The sequence below is a fragment of the Nomia melanderi genome, chromosome 2 (assembly GCF_051020985.1).
Source record: "Nomia melanderi isolate GNS246 chromosome 2, iyNomMela1, whole genome shotgun sequence".
NCBI lineage: Eukaryota > Metazoa > Arthropoda > Insecta > Hymenoptera > Halictidae > Nomia > Nomia melanderi.
This window is the reverse complement of record NC_135000.1, coordinates 11,176,127-11,199,879: the sequence shown is the minus strand read 5'-3', so window position 1 is coordinate 11,199,879 and position 23,753 is coordinate 11,176,127. Positions and strand designations below refer to the sequence as shown.

The 23,753-nt window shown below is 32.7% G+C and overlaps 1 long non-coding RNA gene and 1 other non-coding gene across 3 annotated transcripts in view; one reads left to right on the top strand and one right to left on the bottom strand.

Annotated features, from left to right (window-relative positions):
* LOC143174269 (uncharacterized) overlaps positions 1-23,753 on the bottom strand; it is a 316,575-nt gene that overhangs the window by 82,236 nt on the left and 210,586 nt on the right. The window contains exon 2 of one of the 2 annotated variants that reach the window (XR_012998079.1): positions 22,876-22,962. The exons of the other annotated variant lie outside the window; for it this stretch is intronic. This is a non-coding gene — a long non-coding RNA (uncharacterized LOC143174269). The remainder of the gene's footprint in view (positions 1-22,875; positions 22,963-23,753) is intronic. 2 annotated transcript variants of the gene reach the window in all.
* LOC116430782 (5S ribosomal RNA) lies at positions 15,685-15,804 on the top strand. Its single transcript, XR_004235785.1, has one exon. It is a non-coding gene; the product is annotated as a 5S ribosomal RNA (ribosomal RNA).

The window sequence follows — 23,753 nt, the reverse complement described above, 5'->3', positions numbered from 1 at the left end:
ATATGTTATATTATATTAATATTCAAATTCGGCTATTGTAGAATACGAATACATATTGATATATATCTAGCATAGATAGTTAACTGTTAAAGTAGAAGTTTGACAATAAATATTTGTTTCATTATTACGTACTTATGAGTATCATAAGGTATAACTTACATAGGGTGTAACTTATTTTAAGGAAAATTATTCTTATGCTAAATTTAGTGTTTGTATAATCCATTCTAATCAAAAGAACAGCGTTCTGTAAGATGAAGTCCGTTTGTCGATAAATCCATTGCATACATACATATGTATGAATGGCTTAGAATAATAGTGGTTTAACTCTTACTTCTGAGTTCTAACAAAAAAATATATTTGTGAAATATACTTGGATTAACTAAATACTAATATTGCAATTATTAACATTCATAATTAATAATAATTAATATTATTAAAAACGTACAAATATTAGTGTTTAATTAATGTAAAAAACATTTCACGAAAGCTTTTTTTCCGAGAAAACAAAAATAGGAGTTAGGCGATTGCTATTCTAAGCTACCCAAATGCAAATCTAAAATAAAATGCCCCTTTACTTTTCACTTTTCTCTTTTTATGCCATTTTTTTTTAATCATTTTAATAATCATGCAATTAACTCTTTCGCTACGGCGGAACTGGTCGTAAAAATGCAGACGTTATAGCAACAACTCCATCGCAATGGGCGAATTAAAGGTACTGACATATTAATAGACATTATCATATTCATCTGAATGTTAACGAACAGGTGAATAAATTATAATATTTTAATTCATTTCCATTTAAAGAGTTACTAAGAAGAGAAATATTACAAAAGCCATTTTACCTGAAACATGATTTAACGGAAAACTATTATAGTGATGCTTAACTCTGAAAAATCTTAATGAAAAATTATTTGAAAGGAAACCACTATGGTGGCGCTCATTTTTAGTAGCTAAAGACTCTAAAGACTTTAAAGGGTTCATTAAGCTCTCCTACAATCTTCCCTCGGATTTTAAAAATTCAGAAATCAGTTACGAAATCATTCTTATTATTGATTGAAGTGTATTTACTAAGTTTACTGTTATTCGAACGCATCCATTGTATTCATATTCATTACAATGCATGAACGATTTGTGCGGACCATAATTGGAATATCTAGACCGCAAGAGAAATAACCAAGCAGAGATGAATTCCCTTTGTTCCGGTGTTACAGGAAATAATATCGATTAGTTTTACTTACCAACATTCGGTATTCTTCCTTTTGAAGGAAGTAATTACAATCCCTTCAAAGAAAATAGGTGTAAAAACTAAAATTGAGGATGATACAGATTTGACCAGAGAATATTTATAAAAATGAGAAATTTCCAACTACTTACGTACCAGTGAACATTGGATAATTGCAACACTCAACGGGACCGGAAGATTGTAATTATGAAGAGGTAGAATCAAATCCACCCGAGAAAACGAAGATTTTAGCATGACGGACGTAAAAAAGGACAATGCGAGTGAAAAAAAAAGAAAGACTGACGGTTGAAGCGTTCGGTATAATTAAAGGCTCGCAATGAGCTTCAGACTTTTAACTCAAAAATCAAACTTTTTTATTTTTGACTTTTGATAAATGAAACTTTCCTCGTTGTGTTTGTTATGTTCTTCTGATTAAAATGACTCAACACACGATAGAATTACGACCATTATTATTTGTATAATAAGCGATTGAAGTTTCGGATATGGAAAAGGACTGCGAATAGGAAAAAAAGACGTTGAAATTGGTGAGTTCGATAATAGTCAGATCATGTTACACCCTTCAATCCTAGTTACTTGTCGAGCATTATGGTGTGTTACAAGGAACCTGGTAGGGATGACCACATACTTATGTACAAGTATGTAGTATATTTGATTGGAGCAATAAATAGACATTTTAATTAAAAGATCACTAAAGGTTGACAAGAATGAATTTAATTAAACGATTTGATTCTTAAAGCATGGATTAGTCGCCAAACGCTTATAAATTGGTTAGTTAAATCTTCAAATTTGATCGCTGTAAATTTAGTCCTACTGAGTCATCTGAAAAATCATGATTCATCAAATGCAGCTTATTGTTAGAATTGCTAAAGATGTGTGTTAAAGAATTATTAACATTGAGCAAAAATATATCTATATATTTTGTAGTAAAGTTAGATAATAACTAGATATAGTTATAAATAAAATATAAAAAACATATTGTCTTTCAAAGACAAAAGTTTTGACACTTTTCATGAAGTATTATAATTATTTTACCAGAGAATAAAATGTCGTAGATCGATTATCTAACCTTCTTAGTAACGCATCTAAGGTGTAGTTACCATTTTTTAAAAACTGTTTACTACTCATTTCAATACATATAAATTAATTTCAGTTAATATTGTCCATTGTTTTCGTTCGAGAAGAAGAAGTTTGAAAAAGAAGTTTGAAGTCCTGTGAAATGCCTGAAATAAGAAAGAATCCCGTCGAATACTAATGTAATATTAATTTGAATCTATCATTACTAAAATCATTAGTTGAGTATTTACTAACCGAGGTCGACGGCCGAATTGTTTCATAGTTCACAATCCATAGATCATTTTATTCGTAACATATTAATCTGTTGAATATTCAACACTTTTGAAATTTTATATAAAATATATCGTTAACATTAACCCCTTAACCTACAATATCGTATCAAATTCATGGAGAAGATTTCGTACAAAATTGAACACATATGAAGGTCAGTTAATTCGTTTTAGTTGAAAGTAAATATTATTTTTCTATTGATATAAAGGCAGTAATTAATAGAAATTGTAGACATAGAAAAAGCATGGATTTTTTTTCTTTTTCTAATGAAGTATGGACAATAAAACAGTTTCGTTGAACGCAATTGTGAAAAGCTTATACTGCAAGGAGTTATATAACAAATATTTTAAAACCCACACAAACTGACAAACTGAACACGTTGTGTGGGAATGTTATTATTATATACAACATGTGAGTATTTATACCTTCCGTATACCTCTGCATATTCGAACTACTGGAATAGCAAAACTACTAAAACTTCCTTATCCGCTGTGTATGAAATTTAAATTTAATTTAAAATTGTTCAAAGTCGATTTGAATGTGTCACTTGTTATTCAGTGATACTTATTTGGAAATCTGCTATGTAATGGCTGGTTCCATAAAATCCAGGCACCCGAGCTGCTTCGTAAGGCCGAAAGTGGTCGAATCAGAGAATCTGAACGTAGGCATGCAACCAAACCAAAGCGAGGTATTAAGCCGTGAAAATGCAGTGCTGTTTCTCCAGAGACACGGGAAAATGAGAACAATTCCATGGAAGTAGTTGTACGAACGTGACTTGGTGGAATTATTTGAAAACTTTACCATCGTTAGGCGGAATAATTGGGTAACTATGCGAAAAGAGCACATCATAAAGTAACTTCTAACCAGATCTTGATATCTTCTTTTTAAGTCGTCCATTCATTCGTCAAAATACTTGATTACCCAGTTTTATGGACTTGGTAACCCTAAGAGAAAGTAAAATTCAGACGTTTTACTGCTCAATTTCGCCCTCATTAGTTCTCTTTTACTTTCTTTACTTTCAAAACTTAGGGATATAAAGAGTTGTTATGTGAAATATAACACCTACGTTTTTTAATATGTACACCACTTTTCACTTAAAGGAATCTAAGATTTATACAAAAATAATTTTTTCTTAAATTTTCATGTCAAACAAAGAGCAACTCACTTTTCCCAAAAGCAGTTTATATTTTACCTGAATGATTAGAGTATACAGTAGTTTTTCATTGATCGACGATTTATAAATACAATAATCGAATAATTACTTATTGGTTATTTCATATGTAATGTTATTAGCATGTAAGTGTAATAACTGATGTGCGTATACACACTCTATTTTATGTAGCGTTACATTAGTATTTATTATTTCATTTTTTCCAAATAATTTTTGTGATTTTTCTTTTCATATAATAGATAAAATAAGAAATTAAACATGTTATTTCATGATTTATATTAGAGAAATAATTAGAATAATTGTTAATTTTCACATTTTAATCATATGTACTATAACCTCCAATATTAATTTGATTTTCATCTTGAACTAGTATGCAGTTCTATCATAAGTTGTTAATCAACAAAATAGTTACAAAATATTCTCAAAACATTCATCAAATCACAGTTAGAAACTCTTAGCTACAATGAAATGTAATTATCAAGTAAGTAGTTAGTTACCCATTTTTATTTAAAAAGCGATTTACCAACTAAAGAGCGTTGTGAGATTTAAAACGTTAAAGTCTTTCGTAATTGTCCTTCTGCGAGGACTGTAACAAGGCAGGACAAACGATCTCAATATCCTGATGGTAATTTGTAGTAGAATCCACTTTCCAGACTACTAACAAACGTAGTTATCTCAGATAACGTCCTTTGAAATTCTTTAGCCGATTACATTTTATTAAAAAAAATATTTTTTCTATACGCATTTAACTTAGTTGCAGACTTTTAGAAATTATATGTTCGCATTCAGCTAAACGTTTCGCCAGACTATCACTTGTTAATTAATCAGAACTTTGATTCACTTCTTTTTAAATTAAATCGCAGACTCAGCTAACACTGTGTGTTCGTGCACGCTGCCCAAGCAATGTTAGTGGACGTTGCGTAACACTTTCACGAATTAACTTCGTGTAAAATAGTTGAGATGAAAAAAGGTCTCTTCCTTTTTTCGGTTGAAAGTGGACTGTATCTGATGATTGATAATGAGTGAAAGGAGTGTGTATGTGTGTACAAAGTTGATGTATGTGTTTGTCCAATGAGCACAGCGTGATTTGTAATTAACTTATATTGACTATGAGGTGATTACGGGAGAGTGCGATATACTAATGAATGTGGATTCGTGGTTTCTCTATAACACCTCTTTTAATCGTAGCGAGGAAGGAACTGCCCTAGTTCGGTGTGTGTGTTGACGTCGTGAGATACGCGGTACAACAAGGGGTTGACTGGCGTTCGGGCAGCGTAGCGTCTTAGCGAGGTTGAGTGAGACTGTCCCTGTCCCGCCAGTCTTCCGGGTTATATCCTCCTGTCCTTAGACAAGAACAGGAAGCAAGCCACGCTAACACAAAAACCGCGGGAGGAAAAACACGCGTAAAAAAGGGCGCGAAAATCCATATATATAATGTCCATATTACTTGTGGTAGAGGTAAGGGGTACGTCGTCCCTTCTGACTTGCAAGGGTATCGGTGACTGCGCGCTCGGGGTTCAAGGGGTTGAGCAAGAAAATATAATCTTGAATAAAATTTCTATTCTCCATAATATTTACCCCTCTGAACCAAACAATTCTTCCTTCGACTTTTGTCTAACATTAAATATTAAAAATATGATGAGAAAATTATCTATCAATAAAGTATCAAAACTAATTGAAAATTGAGTAGTATAAGAACGTATTACGAACATATTTTATCGATGAAAGCAAGTATATTTTAAATATGCAACATGCTGCAAATATATCGAAATTCAGAAGTTTCAAAGACAAGATATCCTTAATAATGGAAAAATAGTTACAGTAACACAATACTTGCATGTACATTGCAAGGTTGAAGCTTACAAGGATTTGAACACTTGACACTTTTATTTAGACTGAATTTTGCAATCACATTATGTGCGATGATTTGAATATATCAAAACTCCATTGAACGGGAACTGTTTAATGAGAAGAGAGATGAGAAATAGTTTTATAATGAATTTTAACTAGTGAGTAAACATAATATAACACTGCGTAAACGTGAATTGTATAAATATATGATTTGCTTACTAAATAATACAATATATGCATTGTAATATGTTTTGTAATTGGACAATAATGTATAAGACAATGATGTACGTATAAAAGATGCTTCTGAAATGGGGGAAAAATTAAGAAATATGAAACACTAATACAATCGCCGTTTCGAAATTATTACAAATATATAATAAGTTAGTCTACGTAATTAACGAGATATGTCTGAAATCAATAAGAAATTTTGAAAAATTTAATTATATAATATATATAATTTGCATTCTGTAATGATTACATTTTCTTTTTACTCATTATACTGTTATACCGTTTTCGCAATGATACTGATTATATTTATAATTATTTCAGATCTGAAATTAAAAGTACCACATTGTAGAATTATATATGAAAGAATTAATCAATTAATTAAGTAAATTTCTGGTTCTTAATTTAACATTGTTCACCACTTTCAATTTATTTTATTCTGTACGTGACTGTAATAAAATTGAAAACACTGTAGGATCAAAGAGATTGAATATACTTCTATGCAATCATGAAAGTATCAGCATATAGAGTGCAGCAGATACAGATTTCGCAATCACAAAGAGAATCACTAATTGATTGAAATATGTAACTCGATACCATAAGAGGACAGTATGATAAAACATTGAAAAGTACATCATTGATTGCTTCCACTGCTTTTACAATTGAATTTTATTGATTTTACTATACTGAGAAATGTATTTACAAATTTTACTTACATCGTGTAAAAAGTATAATATTAATGAACATTTATATCAGAATAATAAACTAAATAGTTATGTTATTCTAGTAATTCGAGTAAATATAAAATGTTTCACTGTATAGTGCTATGGTCATTAATAATCACTCATTATATTTGTATAGTAGGTAAGTATCTATACACGAAACGTAATGCAGCTTAAAAACCAGACCAATTATTTAAATAATTTACTAATTTAAACGACCTTCAGTATAAAATGAAACAAAGCAGTTGATTGAATTTGTTGTAATTTTCTTTCATATTCAAAATGTAATAGACAGTTTTTATACATTTTTGTGCACTAAATACGAAATAGAAAACAGCTTTTTTTAGAGGCGCACTTTTAAAAAAATGTAATGTTAAAAAGAAATAAAATTTTTATCTTCTAGAATGATTTGCGCAAAAACTATAAAAACTGTACAAATATTTCTTGCACAAAATGATTCTACAAAAATATTTTACCAAATAAAATGATATACATTTCGATAACAGTATACATAGATAAAAACGGTTATATAGTTTTTAAAATGAGTATCTATTACCCACTAATTGTTACAGATATTTGTCAATTAATTTTGAAAACTAAAGGTTTGAAAATAAATCAGATTATATCACGCGATAGAATAAACCTTGTTTGCACGGACACAATCAAAGAAAACCACTACAGAAACTTGTTTTCGATAGAGGAGATAGAATAGCTTCGCAGAACACGAGGTACCGGCACTGATCGCCAACATCAACGATTGCCTGACATTCCCCTCAGCGCAACGTTGCTCCCTTGAGAAGAACGTCAAGCCGTCCGTTGACGTTGAATATCCCCGTCAGCTCAATTTATTATACACCACAAAACTATTTTATTTTCACAATAGAAAACAAAACCTGTGTAGTATTTTTTTATGTGATCTTTATATAAAAGAGGTTTGCTTGAAAACAAAATGAAAACATCTACAAGAGTATATGCGTAATGGGTGCTTTACTTCGGAAGTTCGAATGATTTACTGAAAATCACTGAACATTTGAATTCTTCAAAGTTAGATTAATTCAAGTTAAATTTCTCTTCAACTGCGATAAATTTCTTAATAATTCTGTAAATAGGAAGTATAACATACAAAGGGTAAGTATGAAAGAATAGTAGTTGCAACGAATATATGTAGAGAACTTTTGTTTAATGCTCACTCAGTTTTTGTTTTAAGGGATGTTCTGCTTTAAAAGGTTAGAGATAATCTATCTTTTCACGGATTTCCGATCTCTATTCTGTTCAGAATTAAACTTAAAAGTGATTCTATATAAAATGTAAAATACTAAATATTATAAAAGTTTAGAGAAAACTATGTTACAGTGCAGTAAATTGTCAGTTGTCATAAACTGGCCCTTTCTATCGTTCTGTCCCTCTATATAATCGTTTTTTATTGCCTGTATCCTATATTTGCTTCCTGAAAATGTTTTACGTAGTAAAAAAGTCAATTTTATTTGAATAAAGTCTATACGGAGTCAGTTTATTCTAGTCTTTCACACGAAATATACATGTCACAAATATTTCCTGACGATGGAAACGATGACGCATGAAAGAGGTAACAAAGAACTGCGAGCACATGTAAGAAAAACTACGAAAAGATCCTTGAAAGTGAAAATTGCTAATATTAATTTTACCACTGCACGAGTAGAGAAGTTGAAACAAACAAGCGATGAAATTCTCATAAACAAAGGACGTAGATATAGTAGATCCACGGTGACCTTTTTTCCAATGAATAAGATAAACCCTTGGAATAATAAATTGGCGTAAATATCGTATCTAAAAATTTGTTCTAAAATCGTTTGGAAATCTACAGACTCATTTTTCATGAAACTGATTGATGAACAGTTTTCTGCGCTATACTCACAAAGTATTTACTGAGTGGGTTTGATCTTTTAAAACATAATATAATATTCTATTCATCCATCGCCACAGCCGTATGACTAGAATAACTACAATACGACAAAAATGTTTATTTTTTCAGGGTAGTTAAATGAAAAAAAAAAACAGTAAAATTCACATCACTTGCGTTACGTTTCTTGTAATTTTAACAAACGTTTCTGTAAAAAAATAGTACGTTTCACCTATTGGAAAATGAATTAATATAAACATAGCTCACCAATATATTTCTCCCAGCACAAAACTTTATAACTGCTATAATAAACAACGATAAAGAATATAATGATCTAAAAACATCTTCGAAATAATAAAAATATAAACGCGTGTTTATTCGATTCTCTGAAAATGAGTTTCTCCAGAAATGTAAACCTGCAGAGTTTACGGCAAATTAAAAAAGGAAAAGCAATAAATATAAGGAACAAGAAAGATGCATGGTCAATGTGTAGATACTGGAAAGCGCGGGAAAACACAGAGAAAGTATCAAAGCAATAAAGAGAGAGGTAAACGTGCGAAGATTCGTGAGCACTTGGTCGTCAAATGCATACGAAAGTTAACCAGGCCGCGCGAGACATTCGGAAAGCCTATTGGAAGAAGACAGAAATATAGAAAAAGTGAAAGTTATTCGAAACATTATATGGCGTAATCTGCAAAAACGTCGAGAGTATTACGAGTTACTACAGGCGCAGAAACAATTCGCATTAAAGTATTATAAGGTGTATGAAATGAATGTAACATGACGAATGTAACACGCGACACGCAGTGAAAAGAACGCTCGTGTAATTCAAGCTTTATGCTTGGAAATTATAGTATTCCACTCGTCCGTAATGTCTTCATAACAAGATTACAGGAAACAGTGAGTACGATTCTGCCATTCACTTTATTTATAAATTATGTTTCTGCCTTGCCAATGAAAACAAACGGAAATAGTGATCCGTAAGAAAATGGAATAAAAGTTTCATGTTTCAGTGAGGATGCGAAAATTGAGAGTATGGTTTATCAAAGTATAATTTTTCAAAACAAAATTAATCCCTGTAGAAAAATTGTGATTTCTGGCAAGATAGAGAAAAGAAATATTAATAGAAATAGAGTGCAATAGAAAGACGTTAATAAGAATTACTCTATCAAGTGACTATTCCGTAACAGTTAGGTATTTTTCACTGTATCATGCACAATCACGTTTTTGAGATTGCTGCTCAACATCTTTCCCTAAACATAAGAAAATCATGAATTTTCATGTTTCGGTTGTATAAAATCTATATTTTTTTCGTATTTTATAATCTGCCGTATTATTAATGAATATGTTTAGATATAAAAATTTCAATCGCTATGAAGAGAGACATACAATTCTAATTGATAGAAAAAAACGAAACACTAGATGCAGGTTAACATAAATTCGGTCATAGTCAGAATTTACCAGCAGCGTTGGGCTATTTGTGAATCAAAGAAAGCTTATCGACGCAAATCAGTTAAAATAACTGCCCTCGGTGCTGCTTTACTTTGGTAAATTCAATAAGTACTATTTTTCGAATGGCACTAATGTGTGTTTGGAAAGTAAAACATCTGAAAAAAAGAGACGAGTAAAACGAGTACCTATATTTTTTATTTTTTGACGTGAGAGTACCAGACGGAACACACATCAACAAATCGATGCGGTCAATGAATAAAATTATACTATTGCATAATGTGTGGAACGTGGAAGAAGGAAATAAATGATGCATGTAATTTTGAAATATGGAGAGAAACTCATAAAAGACCTAGAGGGAAAACGTAAATAGATGCTATTAAGATAATCGCATGATGCTTCGCTCATTAGATTGACATTAAGAAATTATTCGTTCGATTTAAAAATACTTGTTATATTTCTAAAGTTATGCTGAGGCGAAACATTCAATGGCTGGTCATAACAATCCACACCGAAACATTTACCACTCGCGGCGAAAGAGCAGTACAGATACTCAACAAATTTTCTAATTTTCATGTATTCAATGAAATAAAACTAAATTTAACGTGTACAAGAGCAAATTTGTCAATTTTTAGACGTCTTCGCCGCGTTTTTTATATTAAATCGAAGAAATTTTTAAATTTCTGTGAAAATAATTCTGCTCATAGTTTAAGACAAAAAGGGAGGACCCTATTTCGAATTCCACAGATATGAAAAGAGTAAAATTTTCGCTTGATAAGAGCCATGTGCGTATAAAATTGCAATGAAGGCGCATAATTTTGGTAAGGGCAGATCCCATTTAATTCCTAGTCTATACTCGCAACGCTTCTGCTTCTGTACATTTTTTTATGTGCTCAATAATATAATTATCAAGAATCAAAGAAAATGCCTACCAAAATTCGTTCTACCAAAGATAATGTTTCTATTGACGCACGCCGTTGGACCTTCTTTCATTTGTTGCCAAACAGTTCCATCAAGAGCCATTTCAGTGCTCTGGACATTTTTGCCACTCTCATTTTCGGAATCTGATGAAATCTATCGGCGTTTTTGTCACGGAAATCATCTGTAGGAAATACTAGAGGGTGCTACAAGAACGCTGCTGTGTAGCACTTCCAATAATGTATTACAATGTAATATAATATAATATAATAACTTTTGACAAAACTTCGTATTTAGCGAACGCAAATGCTCGTACGGGTACGATCACAAAGATGCCTGTCTTCGCGTTTGGCGTCGAACGCGAGACCTTCGTTGATCAATTTTTTTCTCCCACCGTCCTAACCCGACCAATCGTCTAATTTCGTGACAACAGAGTTCTCATGCGCACACGCATTCTTGCAGCGGATGCGAGGAATCCGCCGATCGTTGTTTGCTTCTCCGCTTTTACATCTTATTGCTTGGAACCTTCTCGACTCTTGGCTAGTTTTCCGACGCACAGTGGGGTATTCGCCCTATCCAAGCTGCCAAAAGTCCATTTTAAAAATATTATCTAAACCGAAAAATTGTTGCTGTTTGAAATAGCTGAGGAAATATGTGAGAAACAATGTCCTACAAATTTTTTTATCCTTGGAGCACTCATAAAGTATTGAGCTATCCCGAAAGTTACTTGTTTTACTCTTGAAATTCCTTCCAGCACTTTCCATATGTCTTGGAATGTGTTATGTTTCCATATGTTATGTTTTGAAAAAGTTTAGAAAAGAAAGCTACTTTCTAAGGTCATTAAGTTTAATACTTCGGAACAATTTTTTTCTTATAAATTTATATCATTTTCTACTCAAGCAATTTTTTAACAGAAATTTTGTGATTCTTTAATTTTGCTGACTAGCATAGAAAATTTGCAGAAAATCAATAAATTATACAATTATATATTATTTATGATGTATTATATTATTGTGCATTACATCATGTAATATATGATATATAAATGTATATCTTTTTTTTATATACTTATATGAAATTATGTATAATTTACATTAAGAAATTTATTGTTATATGCCATATAATGCTCATATTCTCTTGTAAAAAGTCAATATAAACCTGTCTTTAGCCGCTTAGATCGGGCAGATATCCCACTGTGTATTGGAGCAAAATACTAACATGTATTCTATCTGTCTTTTTTCATTTAGTGCCAAGACGTCAAACTGATTATAATAAAAAGTATTTAATACTGTGTATGCTTAGAACCCATATTCTCTGAGAATATCGACAAAATATTATTATGTTGTAATAGTAAAATTATTTATAATCTGAAGCGGTTTTGCATTTCCCGCTACAGTGCTGAAAGCGATCAGCGTATTTTCTGTTAAACGATATAGTTCTGTTTTGTTTTATTCTAAATATGTGCGTATATTGTTCGTTGCTAATGCACGCCTGTATAATTACACAAAATTTACCTTTCTTTTGTTTGTTCATTCCTTAAATCATACAAGTTCAAGTAAAATAAACTAAACATTTATGTCAATATTAAGTGCGTGTTTGAAACTCCGCTCACATAATATTTTAAGAAGTGTGAAATGTTATAGAAAAGAGAAAACATGTCGTCTAAAATGAGTACCAATCATGAACAACGTGCAATTGTAAAAATTGTATCAAATTCTACAACTGCGAGAGAAATTGCAGCAGCAGCTGGAGTAAATACTAAAGTACCTACATAATAAACAACGCATTATAGAAGAGTAAATAACTAAATACATACAACGTCCCTTTTATAAATCTCCTTTATAACTCCCCTCCTCCTTGTAAACCCCTGTTGAAGCAGCGCAAAGAAATTTGTTTACAATTTGCTAAAAAATATGTCCACGGTAGAAGAAATGTTGAAGAGTTATTTTACTCCTTACTTGCCACGCGCCCTTCCCACACACCGCTCTCACAGACACGACACTCGCGCGCGCACCCGTCGTCTTTCCTGTTGCGTTAGCTAGACTACCCCACATTAAGCAGAAAATAGTAACAGTATAGTAAGTGACCATCTTCGCGTATTTTCACAAGATTGACAAATGTAATAGAAATTCATATTTTAAACAATTTTATCCCCTAAGAAAAATGTTGCTCTCATTTTGATTCCAAGGTAATCGAAAAAAACTTTTGCTACCGCTCTACGACCTAACCGAGACCTATATAAAGTACACGAGTGCATCTCTAATACGGCCTCACAAACAAAGCCGTACGGTCATCACACCGGCCGTCACCTTCTCAGGTTTCACGCAGGTAAATACATAAGCACAGTTCATCGATCGCGAATTGGCCAACTACTCACAAGCTGAAAAGTCGTAGGGGTAACGGTGATTGCTCTTTTCCACCCAGAATGCTTGCGTTAATAACTATAAAACAACAGTGGTGCCTCGTGTGTGACACATTGTCATTATTGACCGAGCGGTGTGACGAAGAAAGCAAACGGAATAAAACGCGATGAAGTGAGATGTAACGAACGTTGGCGTCGAATTTCATTTCGGCAGCTTCTTATGTTTCTGAAATCCTGAGGATACAGATGCCCAACTACCATGTTTTAGAATCCGCTTGAGTCCACTTGCCAACTCACGATCTGTGGCCGTTACAGTGGACCCGCCACGCTGTGCAGACTACCCACATGATAAACATTACCTAAGTAAAACTCATTTTTATGTATACGAAAGAACTTATCAAACTATCGCGATTGACTGGAACTGTTGGAACTTTTGTCGGGGAGAGTACGTGAAACCTGAGAAGATCAGGTCTTCTCCTAAGAAGAAAATCAATGAGCTCAATAAATGGCTCATTGATGTAAGCCGCAGCCGGCGCTATGACCGTCCGACTGTGCTTATGGCCGTTTCACAGCAGACGTCCTCATGTATATAGAATAAAGGTGTCTAAATCGGTGACCGTGAACACTCTAGTGACACTCCCTTTACAAAAAGCTACTCTCTCCATGACTACTTTTAATTCTTTAAACTGCTCACATACAAAGTCTCAGGTAACTCTTTAAGTAGAGGTACTGAGGGAACATTGTTTTCGAATTACTAGTGCGAGGAGAGTAAGTTATACACTTCTGATATAGAATATAATGTAGCAAAAGTTTTTCGTGATTATCTTGGAAACTAAATGAGAGTGATATTGTTGCCAAAAGGAAAAGTTGTTTAAAACATTCATTTCTATAACATTTGTACTGCAATATTCGGGCAGCTCGAGACGTTCCATGCGTGACGAACGGTTGAGGATCTTGTGAATCTTTATGTTAGAGTATCAGTAACAAAAGATAAAATCTCAAACCGGTGCACTATTTGAATTTTTGAAATTCTATGAAAATATAATACGACTGAAACGTAGTATATTAAGCTAGAGTTACAAAACATTAATATCGGAAAATGTCCAAACATATTAAATAAGCAAAAGTTATTTATTTCTCATCTACTCAATAATGATAACCAATACGAATAAGATATCGTATAAATGTAGGTGTCTGGCTTCAAATAGTGCAGAGACAAGCTAATTTTATAAAAGAAGATGCGCCGAAGAGGTAACCTGAATTTGTTGATTAGGAACTGTAATAGACGTATTCCATACTGACACAGTCGAACTTTATATTGCTGAAAAAAACATAAAACGACCACAGAATCCATATACATTTGAAAATTGATTGTGATTTTATTTGTAAAACGCAAACAACGTAACAGTTCACTGAAAAAAGAACGAATTCGCAGAATGTGGAAATACTCAGCTTTAAAAACTAGACAGAATGAAATATGAGATTTTCCCAAAGTGTTTATTTTGTGAATAATCGATCGCCAGTTATATATTTAGCAGTAACGACAATTAATATGAATTTTTTAAAATCATCAAACAGTTGAAACAAGAAAATCTACATTGATCACAGAATTTTATTAAGCACAATTAAAACTGTGTATCGCGTTTGACTGTTTTAGCTGCGTTTATTATGTGAAATAATTATAATTACCAATATTCAAATATATTTTCAGTATCATAAAAGATTAGTAATCTGTAACTACTATTACGATAATAAATTGTTACATAACTGTTTGCACGCACACGCATTAACGAACAAAGACTGTAATTGATCTCGAATGCTTACAAATAATTATTTGGCAGAGTACTTATTTTTATAATATGATAGTTCCAGTATCCAGACAGTAGCAGAAGTCGCAATGCACGTTTCTCTCCATGTCTTCTACATATGCATATGAATGGATTCCATATTTACCTACAAGAAAAACAACAACAAAATTAATAAATCATTCCTTTTGAAATTCATTATGTGATGCTTACATCGAGTGCATTCGTTATGAAAAAATAGCGAGGTTTTGTTCTATGACGAGTATACTTGTCACGGAGAAAACAAAATTTTTATTTGTTCTTTAATACATTAAACGCGGTATCAGTCGCCAGGGATTGACAGTAAATTTTTCGTTTGAATACATTTTGAAAGTAACTTCCTAACACAGTGCAGCTCCACGTCTTGGCCGAGTTGACCGAACCTAAAAGTGCACAGGGGCAACGGGAAACGTTCATTCGCGGCGGTCAGCCCGATAGTTATGGCAGCTTGGCTTCGGCATGCTTTGTTATTGGTCGAGTCGCGTAACAAAGAACGCAAGCGAAACGAAATACGATGAAATGAGACGTACGAACATTGGTGTCGGATTTCGTTTCGGCACAGCGGTGGCTTTTTATGTTTTCTGAAATGACCGAAGTGGAGCGAGCGACCGATACTTTTTATCTCGTATGTATATTGGTTTTTACGTTTTACTTCAGTTTTGTATTCAGCTTTTCAGGCAACGTTCATACCGCGTTCTAATGCACCGGTTCTCGTCCGATCACCGAAGTTAAGTAGCGCTGGGCGTGGTTAGTACTTGGATGGGTGACCGCCTGGGAATACCGCGTAATGTTGTCATAGTTTCCTTTTTTGTCAACAAATAATATGAATAAGTGCGAAATGTTGATAATCGAAACTGCATAACGATTGAACAAAGTCTAACACGTAAACAAAAATTTATAATTTCATCCATACTCTTCCTTTTTTGTCAACAAATAATATGAATAAGTGCAAAATGTTCATAATCTAAACTGCATAAAGATTGAACAAAGTCTAATATATAAACAAAGATTTAACATTTAACCTAAAATCTTCTCATTTAAACCAATGTTTGCAAACAGGTACATTTTTTCAAACTTCGTGTACAGTGCAGCTCTCACGTCTAAAGCTAGGTCCGTCAAGTCAAGCTAAGAGTGTACAGGGCAAGTGGAGACATTCGGGAGACGCCGCGTCATTTGTGGCGCCCGGTCCGGTAGTTATGGCGGCTCAGTTTCGGCATATCTCTAATTGAGAATTTCTAATTTAAAATTGTGAATTTCTAATTTGGAATGTTTTTTCCGAGCCGCGCTGACCGTGCGGCCGAAGAAGCCTTAATGGGACATGGCTGGCAGCGTTTATGGTAGGGTAGCCTATTCAGCTACGCATGTGTAAAAAGTGTAAAACATTTTCGCCGACTTACAGACTTTAGGGTAGGCTTAATTGCCTATACCTAAACGTCTGTAAGTGGTCAATGCTATTTCCTACCAACGCTGCGAGCCACGTACCGCAACACTTTTAATTAAAAATATAAAACACTACACACTTATTTCACACATTAAGAATGTTATGTTCAATTATTATTAATAGTAAAAATAAAACATATATTTTATTTTCACTGTTCAGAATAACTAGAAAAGCTTTCTAAGTAATTTAAATACAGTTCGTCTGTATTGACAGAATTCATTTCAAGGGGTCAAAGTTGGTACAATAAATAATAAAACACCTTTAATATTGTCAGTAGAAATACCATTCATAAAAATTGTCCAATTTGCACTAGTAGTGATACTTACAGAAAAATCGATTATTATACTTCCTTTGTGAATCAGTATTATTCGCTATTAATAGATTACGAATGTTTATGCAAATCTGGATTTTTATAGAGAAATTTAAGGATAACAAAATTGACTATATTCTATAAATAGTCCTAGTAAATTAGAAGCAAAATGAAACAGTATTAGAGACTAATAGTGGTTGGAGGTATGTATTGGTATACATCTATTATGTTCGATTCGGATGGCAGAAGATAACGTCATATTTAATGTCTCCGCCTGTGCGCCTCCTTAACAATGGAAGTAGAGTAGGCGAAACCCGTTTTACTAACTAAAGCTTGGGAGCACAATTCTATTGTGCAAAATGTGAGCGGATTCTAGGATTGCGTGCTAAGTACTATGCGAAGCATGAGAGACGGAATTTGCTAAGAATGTGCCTCCAACTGGTCTTAGTATAATCTTCCTGCCACATCCTACTTGTCTTCGGACCACTCTAAAAACAAGGCAAAATGTACTTTCACTATCGATTGAAACGCTAATTAAGATTATGAATGTAAAATATAAACTTTCTTATATCTAGAATGTATACGAATCTAGTCGCCAATTGCTTGAAAACGCAAAAGACTAAATAAAAATTATATACAGTCCTGAAAACAAAATCACTCGTATGTTCGTCTTGACATACGTTTCAACGAAAAGCATACATGACTTTCATTTAAACGTAAATAGTTGCGACTTGTTTAATAATTAAGAATCTTGAAAGAATTAATAGATAGTTTTCAGACTATCGGTCAGATTTGCTAATGCATCCACTGAAGTAATTTCGAATGGACGCTAAAGATTGCCATACGATTGTCTTGGAATGCAAAATTTTAAATATACTTCGAGAATTTTTTAATTAATGTCTGTCAGATGAATATCCTCTTTGCCTTGCAAAGAGATGAAATACAGGATCCCACTAGCTCATTTTGGAATATTTTAATTTAAAATCATGATGGAAAAGGACTGTGCATCTACTTTTCCTATGGACCTCATTTTCAAATAAAGTACATGAAAAGTTCAATAAAAAAATACGCAAAAAAGTTCAATATAATCACAGCGAGTCTGCGTGGTAGCGGTAACAGTTTATTCTTGCATTGCACCGCGATTCAGCGGTAGCAGCCGGTACGTATGGAATCCAATCCTATTTCACATACTGACTGCGAAGCGATATTTCCAAATACCAGTGTCTATTGTGGAGCATATTTAGTAGATGTCCGAAACTGCTTTGGAAGGTGTGAATTAAGAAAGACATAGATGTGTCAGGTAAATACGAACGAGGTATTTTTGCAACGAAACACAGAATATGTTTACAGAACTAGTATCAATAGTAGGTAGACCAATAATAAGTAGACCTAATAAAAATAATTCTAAAACTCTTTTTTAACTTTTTCTTTATCCTTATAGATACTTTTTTTTACATTTTCTTTATCGGATTTAAATTATGGAAGAGAAAGAAATAGTTTTGGACAATTTTACAATAAATATTCTTCCACTATTGTTACTTTGTGTTTCGGGTCATTGTGTTGATAGTAGTTAAAATTACCATAAATACCTACATTCACAGCATTTTTTAAATTAAATATTCTTTTACAGTCTTTAAATACTCATTTTTAATGTGAATATGACTCTAGTAATACTTTGGGATACTAAAATAAAAAAACCAGTTCATACTAATGTATACTCAAAGTTTCGTCTTAAAATTCAATTGATGCAAAGCTGCATTCAAGAGTAGGTCAAGTGAATGCTATAAATTTTAACACTGATTATCTGACGGAACCACTGAATTGCACTTACAATGCCAAAAAATAGGATCTCAGTGAAAACCAGTAAAAATAAACAACTACATTAACTATAACATCATTTTCGTTCATTAAATCTATTGAGCAATAACACTGCTGCAATCTGTTCGAGAACGATCAGAATATAGTCTTCAACAATGTATATGACCCTGTTTCCGACATACAGCCTTTTTTTTATTTTATTGGTTATTTATCTGTGCTAAATTCTGTAAGATAATCCCTTAGATACATATCTACAATTTCAGAGTTCTTATAACCTACCATTATTATTGTAAACTCTATTCTGCGAATAATACAACTCAACGGATTTAGAACCAATCCAGGCGAATGTTCACACAATATAAAGTGTTGTAAGGTGCTTATCATATTCCACATTATTTTAGGTACTGGAAAAAGTTCGTCCGGTTTTCTTGTTAGCAATTGAAATCCGACTTCAATCAGTATTTCACTAGTTTAATGGATGAAACTGGTACTTACAGCAATTTATGTTTATGCAGTCGGTATTAAACAAAATATAATTATTTTACAAAAATATTCTGTGTGTTTAAATTTTGGTTTAAAAACCCGCAGGAATGTTTTCCGATGCTCGTTATATCAAACATTATTTATACACAGTGAAAAGAAGTAGTCGGGTTTATCAAAAGAATTCTGAAAAGGCAAGCATTCCACTGTTCTCCGAAGATAAGGTCATAGGGCAAATGTACCGTTTGTAGTTACTGTTCCATTTCTGGCCATGTGGCCGACTCCTACATTTAACGCAGAGAATTTTAATATATTAATAGTTGTCTAAGTTTAACAATAAGAAACAATTTCTAATTTTGTTTCGTTATGATAAATGATAAGAATACACAATAAGTAGAACTTCATTATTTACGAGTTAAAACATGCTAATATCGAAAATTGCAACACAAACACTTCAACTGAAGTTTTAAACGTATTCTGAAGGTTTACTTAATCATAAAACTAATATCATTTTATGAAATAGGTATACACTTTTTAATAAACGGTGACTTTCAGCTATAGCCTTCTAAATATTACTTACTTAATTCTTATTATTTCCTGCAAATAGAATTCAAATTAGTTGAAAATTTTGTTGAATTGTTTAACTTATCAACGCTACTGTGCAGAAATTTAATATCATTTAAAGAACTATATATTTGTGAAGACTTTATGAAATAAGAATGACTATTGATCTCCGTGTAACCGAAAATTGTGTATTAATGTTTATTCGAGTTTCAATCGTTAAGAGTTTCGGATGACTTCTTGAAGTAGATTCAGTTTGAGTAAGCGCTACAGGTGTAATTGTATAAGAATCAGATTGCACAAATTCGATGAAATCATTATCGAAGTCTAAAGAATTTTCCAAATATTTAAATAATATGTTTGTTGTGTAAACAACAAGGTTCTAGGTGTCAATTCGTGTAATCATATTAATCAGCTTATAATGGAACATGATAGATGATAATCATTTCTTGCTTCACGAGGAGAGCTATGAGTTGAATATATATGTCTATTTTTTATAATTTCTACAAGATCTTTTGCACCGATATACACATGAGATTATGTAAGCATCTTTTGAAGAAATCGCCGTCCATGAATGAAGATGAGATTTCCTCTGAAGTATATATAATTGATTCAGTTTTATATTTTTTCACGTTTAAAACTTTCTCACTCTTAGTATATTCAAATGTCTTATATTACTTTCACAACATTTCTTTACTCCTTTCCGCTAAACGAGAGGTATCACCTGTCCGGAACAAACTGTACAGGGCAGGTTCGTGTTTTCCACGTCTGACCCGTAACAGGTATCGCGAGTCAGACTCGTGGTTTTCACATCGAGCCGGTAACAGGTAAATACTAGGAGTTAGACTCGCGGTAATAACGGAAGAGGTTAACAACTTACAGGTGTAAAAGAGGTAAAAGCGTCGTAAATCAATTCATCAGAAAGAAGCTGTTATATGAATAGCTTTATTTTTCTAGGTCTTGGACTAATTGAACAATTTTTGAAAATCTTTATTTCGACGAGTTTACTTTTCGATTAATCTATACGGAACTTGAAGATTGTATACGGTTGCTGTTACAGATTCGAAACCAGAATAGGCAGCGGTAATTTTCATTTCTACAATGCAACACGAGAAGTCAAAGCGTGTCTAAAGCCTTTTAAATTTCTATGCATCATGTATCGACAGGGACTATTTCATTGTTTGTACTTTATGTTTATTACTTCCAAGAGAATAGGCTGTGGCTTCTCATAAAGTCATCTAACACGTGCCGGGAAATTCCGAACGATTACTGATGACACTAGCGCGCCTAAATATTAGGCTTACGTGCGTAGTCCATTTGACTAATGACAAATCTGTTTAGTTGAACCGCCAATAGGAAAAGTGCTCAGGTCCAAAATTTTTTGAAGTCGCCGAAGACACCCCCGCTTTTCCTTTTCTCGACGACGAGACTTTTCAGGAACTAGCAGTCAGTCAGCAATGAGAGTCCACAAGCTCAGGAGCATTTCTAATTTACATTTATACATTTCTCTGTACATTAATTTCAGCGACTAAGATCGCCATATAATCAAACTCCAAGCACCAGATAACTATACAGTTCACTTTAATTGTAATAAATAATTCAAAATTATTTTGAGTTTAGAGTTGCAGAAAATCTTTTTCTATTTATGTCTTGTTTTGCTTAAAACGCTCGAAGAACCACTTTTACCCTAGGAGGACAACAATGATATATATCGAGAGTGAGCCTCGTTGCTATCGCTAGGTACAGTACTAATAATTCAGATCACGTAGAAACTGTTTGAGACTACAAGACGTTAAATCAGCGACTAACGATAAGTTTCTAATACAATGGCTAAGTAACTCTAGCATTCATCAACGACTGCTTATTTGCGATTAACTTACTACAACAACTTGTGACTATTGCGAGTGTCAATCAACAACTACAACATCTAAAACAAAGGCAGAGTGTTCACTTTGGTCCCTCTGCAATTTTATTCTGAAACATATTTTTTGGCAGCGGTGGTCAGGTCCACTGGGAATATGCAAAACGACAACTGTCGTGGTTTTTCTTCAAGTCGGATCAATTCACTCGCTACGAAACGAAACTATTTAACACGTTGAATGCCACGAAGGTCACCGGTGACCCTGAACCAAATCGAATGACTATAGTTTACTCAATTAAACCATGATTATTCGAAAACATTTCTATATTATAAATAATGCCACCTAATGCGGTGATATTTGGGTAGATCAACATGCAATAGTAATAATGCAATTCAATTAAATGATTGAATATTATATTTTTTTCCATTTCGTGTATTTTGTTGTATGAAATCGCGCGGCATTCAATGTGTTAATAACCAGGCCCTTCAAAAGTAGCCAGGCTTACAACACGTCTAGTTGTCATCGAAGGACGCAAGAAATTTAGAAATGTGTGAGGTCCGTATATTTATATATGTTACATATAACACATAATATATGTATACTATACAAAACAAGACTTAAATGAAGCAACACGGAACAAAGCTAGAATATAAGGTTTAATCCTTTGCACTCGGAAGTTTCTCACTAGAAATGTTTAATATTTTTTGACAAGGCGGAGACGATATTCCTTGAAACTAACTCGAAGGGAAATCACAAGTAGATTGAGGAACAAAGCTATTTTATTCCAATATTTCACGTATCAAGGCATTATACAAAGATCAATATTAAATATCAGATTTTATAGTTTTACCGCGTCAAATTAAGTAGAGACTGAGTCGCCTTCCGAGTGCAAAGGGTTAAATATGGAAGAAGTGCACTGATCCTTACAAGATTCTGTATCAAATAGTACGTACCTATTGTTTTCATTAATGCAGACAAAAAGTTTGATTGCTCATCTGTAGTATAAAATAAACAGACATAACAGTGAAACACAGATAATAAAAAATAAAGTGCGATAAAATAAAAAGTAACTCTTGGACAATTACATAGGGAAATGTATACTAAAAATATTTCGACTGTTATTCTAAAAAGCACCTCTCGCCGATCAATACGAAATTTTTACGGATAAAGGGAGAGGAATGTAGGAACCTAAATATAAAATATTACCTGTGGAAATGAATAATTTCTGTGATAGTAATAATGAATCTTTGTACAATAAATGGAATTCCGTCTATTCAGATATGAATAATACAACAGTCTTCACTGTAGGAATAGCAGTCTTAGTATTTATTCAGTGTCCAAACTACGTTTTTAATTTTGACGCTTGAGAAATATCAGTTTTTGTACTGTACTTACTTTACTACGTGAGTGGGGATGCATCAGCATGACTCGCGGCTCGCCCACCCTCGCTTTGGCTTCATAATCGCCAATAATCATTTAAGTCTGAAGTTATAAAATACGGAAACAGAACATAAATCATCCTTTAAGGCTTGAGTGGGCGAGGTTACGATAACCGATTTTATATGGGACACCTTATGGATGATAAAGTCGGTATCACTATTCACTGATCGACTTACCGACGAGAATTATTACACCGGGGACTGTTATCTGCGTTATGTCTGTATAGGTAAAATTCGATGTACCAAAGACTTCCATTAATATCGCAGAAGTTATTAAATATACAAAATTAACATTTGATGCTTCGGATCCTCCGTCGCTCTCTTGTATTTCTACAAAATTTCATGTAATTCGGTGAAAGAGGCTTTTCGAAACAATATCCAATATTTCAGTTCATAAAAATACGGAATTTGGAACTCAAAAAATATTTCTTATTAATGATGGAAAACTTTGAAAGCTTTCTTTAATTCATTAAGCATTAATTTTTAAATAAATGATAGCAATAATTCTAAATTGGAGTTGTGAGTATCTAAAATATTTATACATGATTGTCGAAAATAATAAACATCTAGTAAGCAATATAGTTTCAATGAATATCAGTGTGCAAAAATTAATTTTTTAGCAAAAAACTTGATTAACAAGCAAATTTGAATCCTGCTCGACCATGCTGAAAAAAAGTTTATATCATGTTGTGCATGAATAGTCTAGATTTTTACCTATTTTAATATGAAATATATTTTAATTGTAGTTTATAATATTTTTTTTTCACGAAGATTAAGTATTTTATATTTACATTTTTAAAATGTACAGTATACGATTCAAAGACCTTCTGAAAT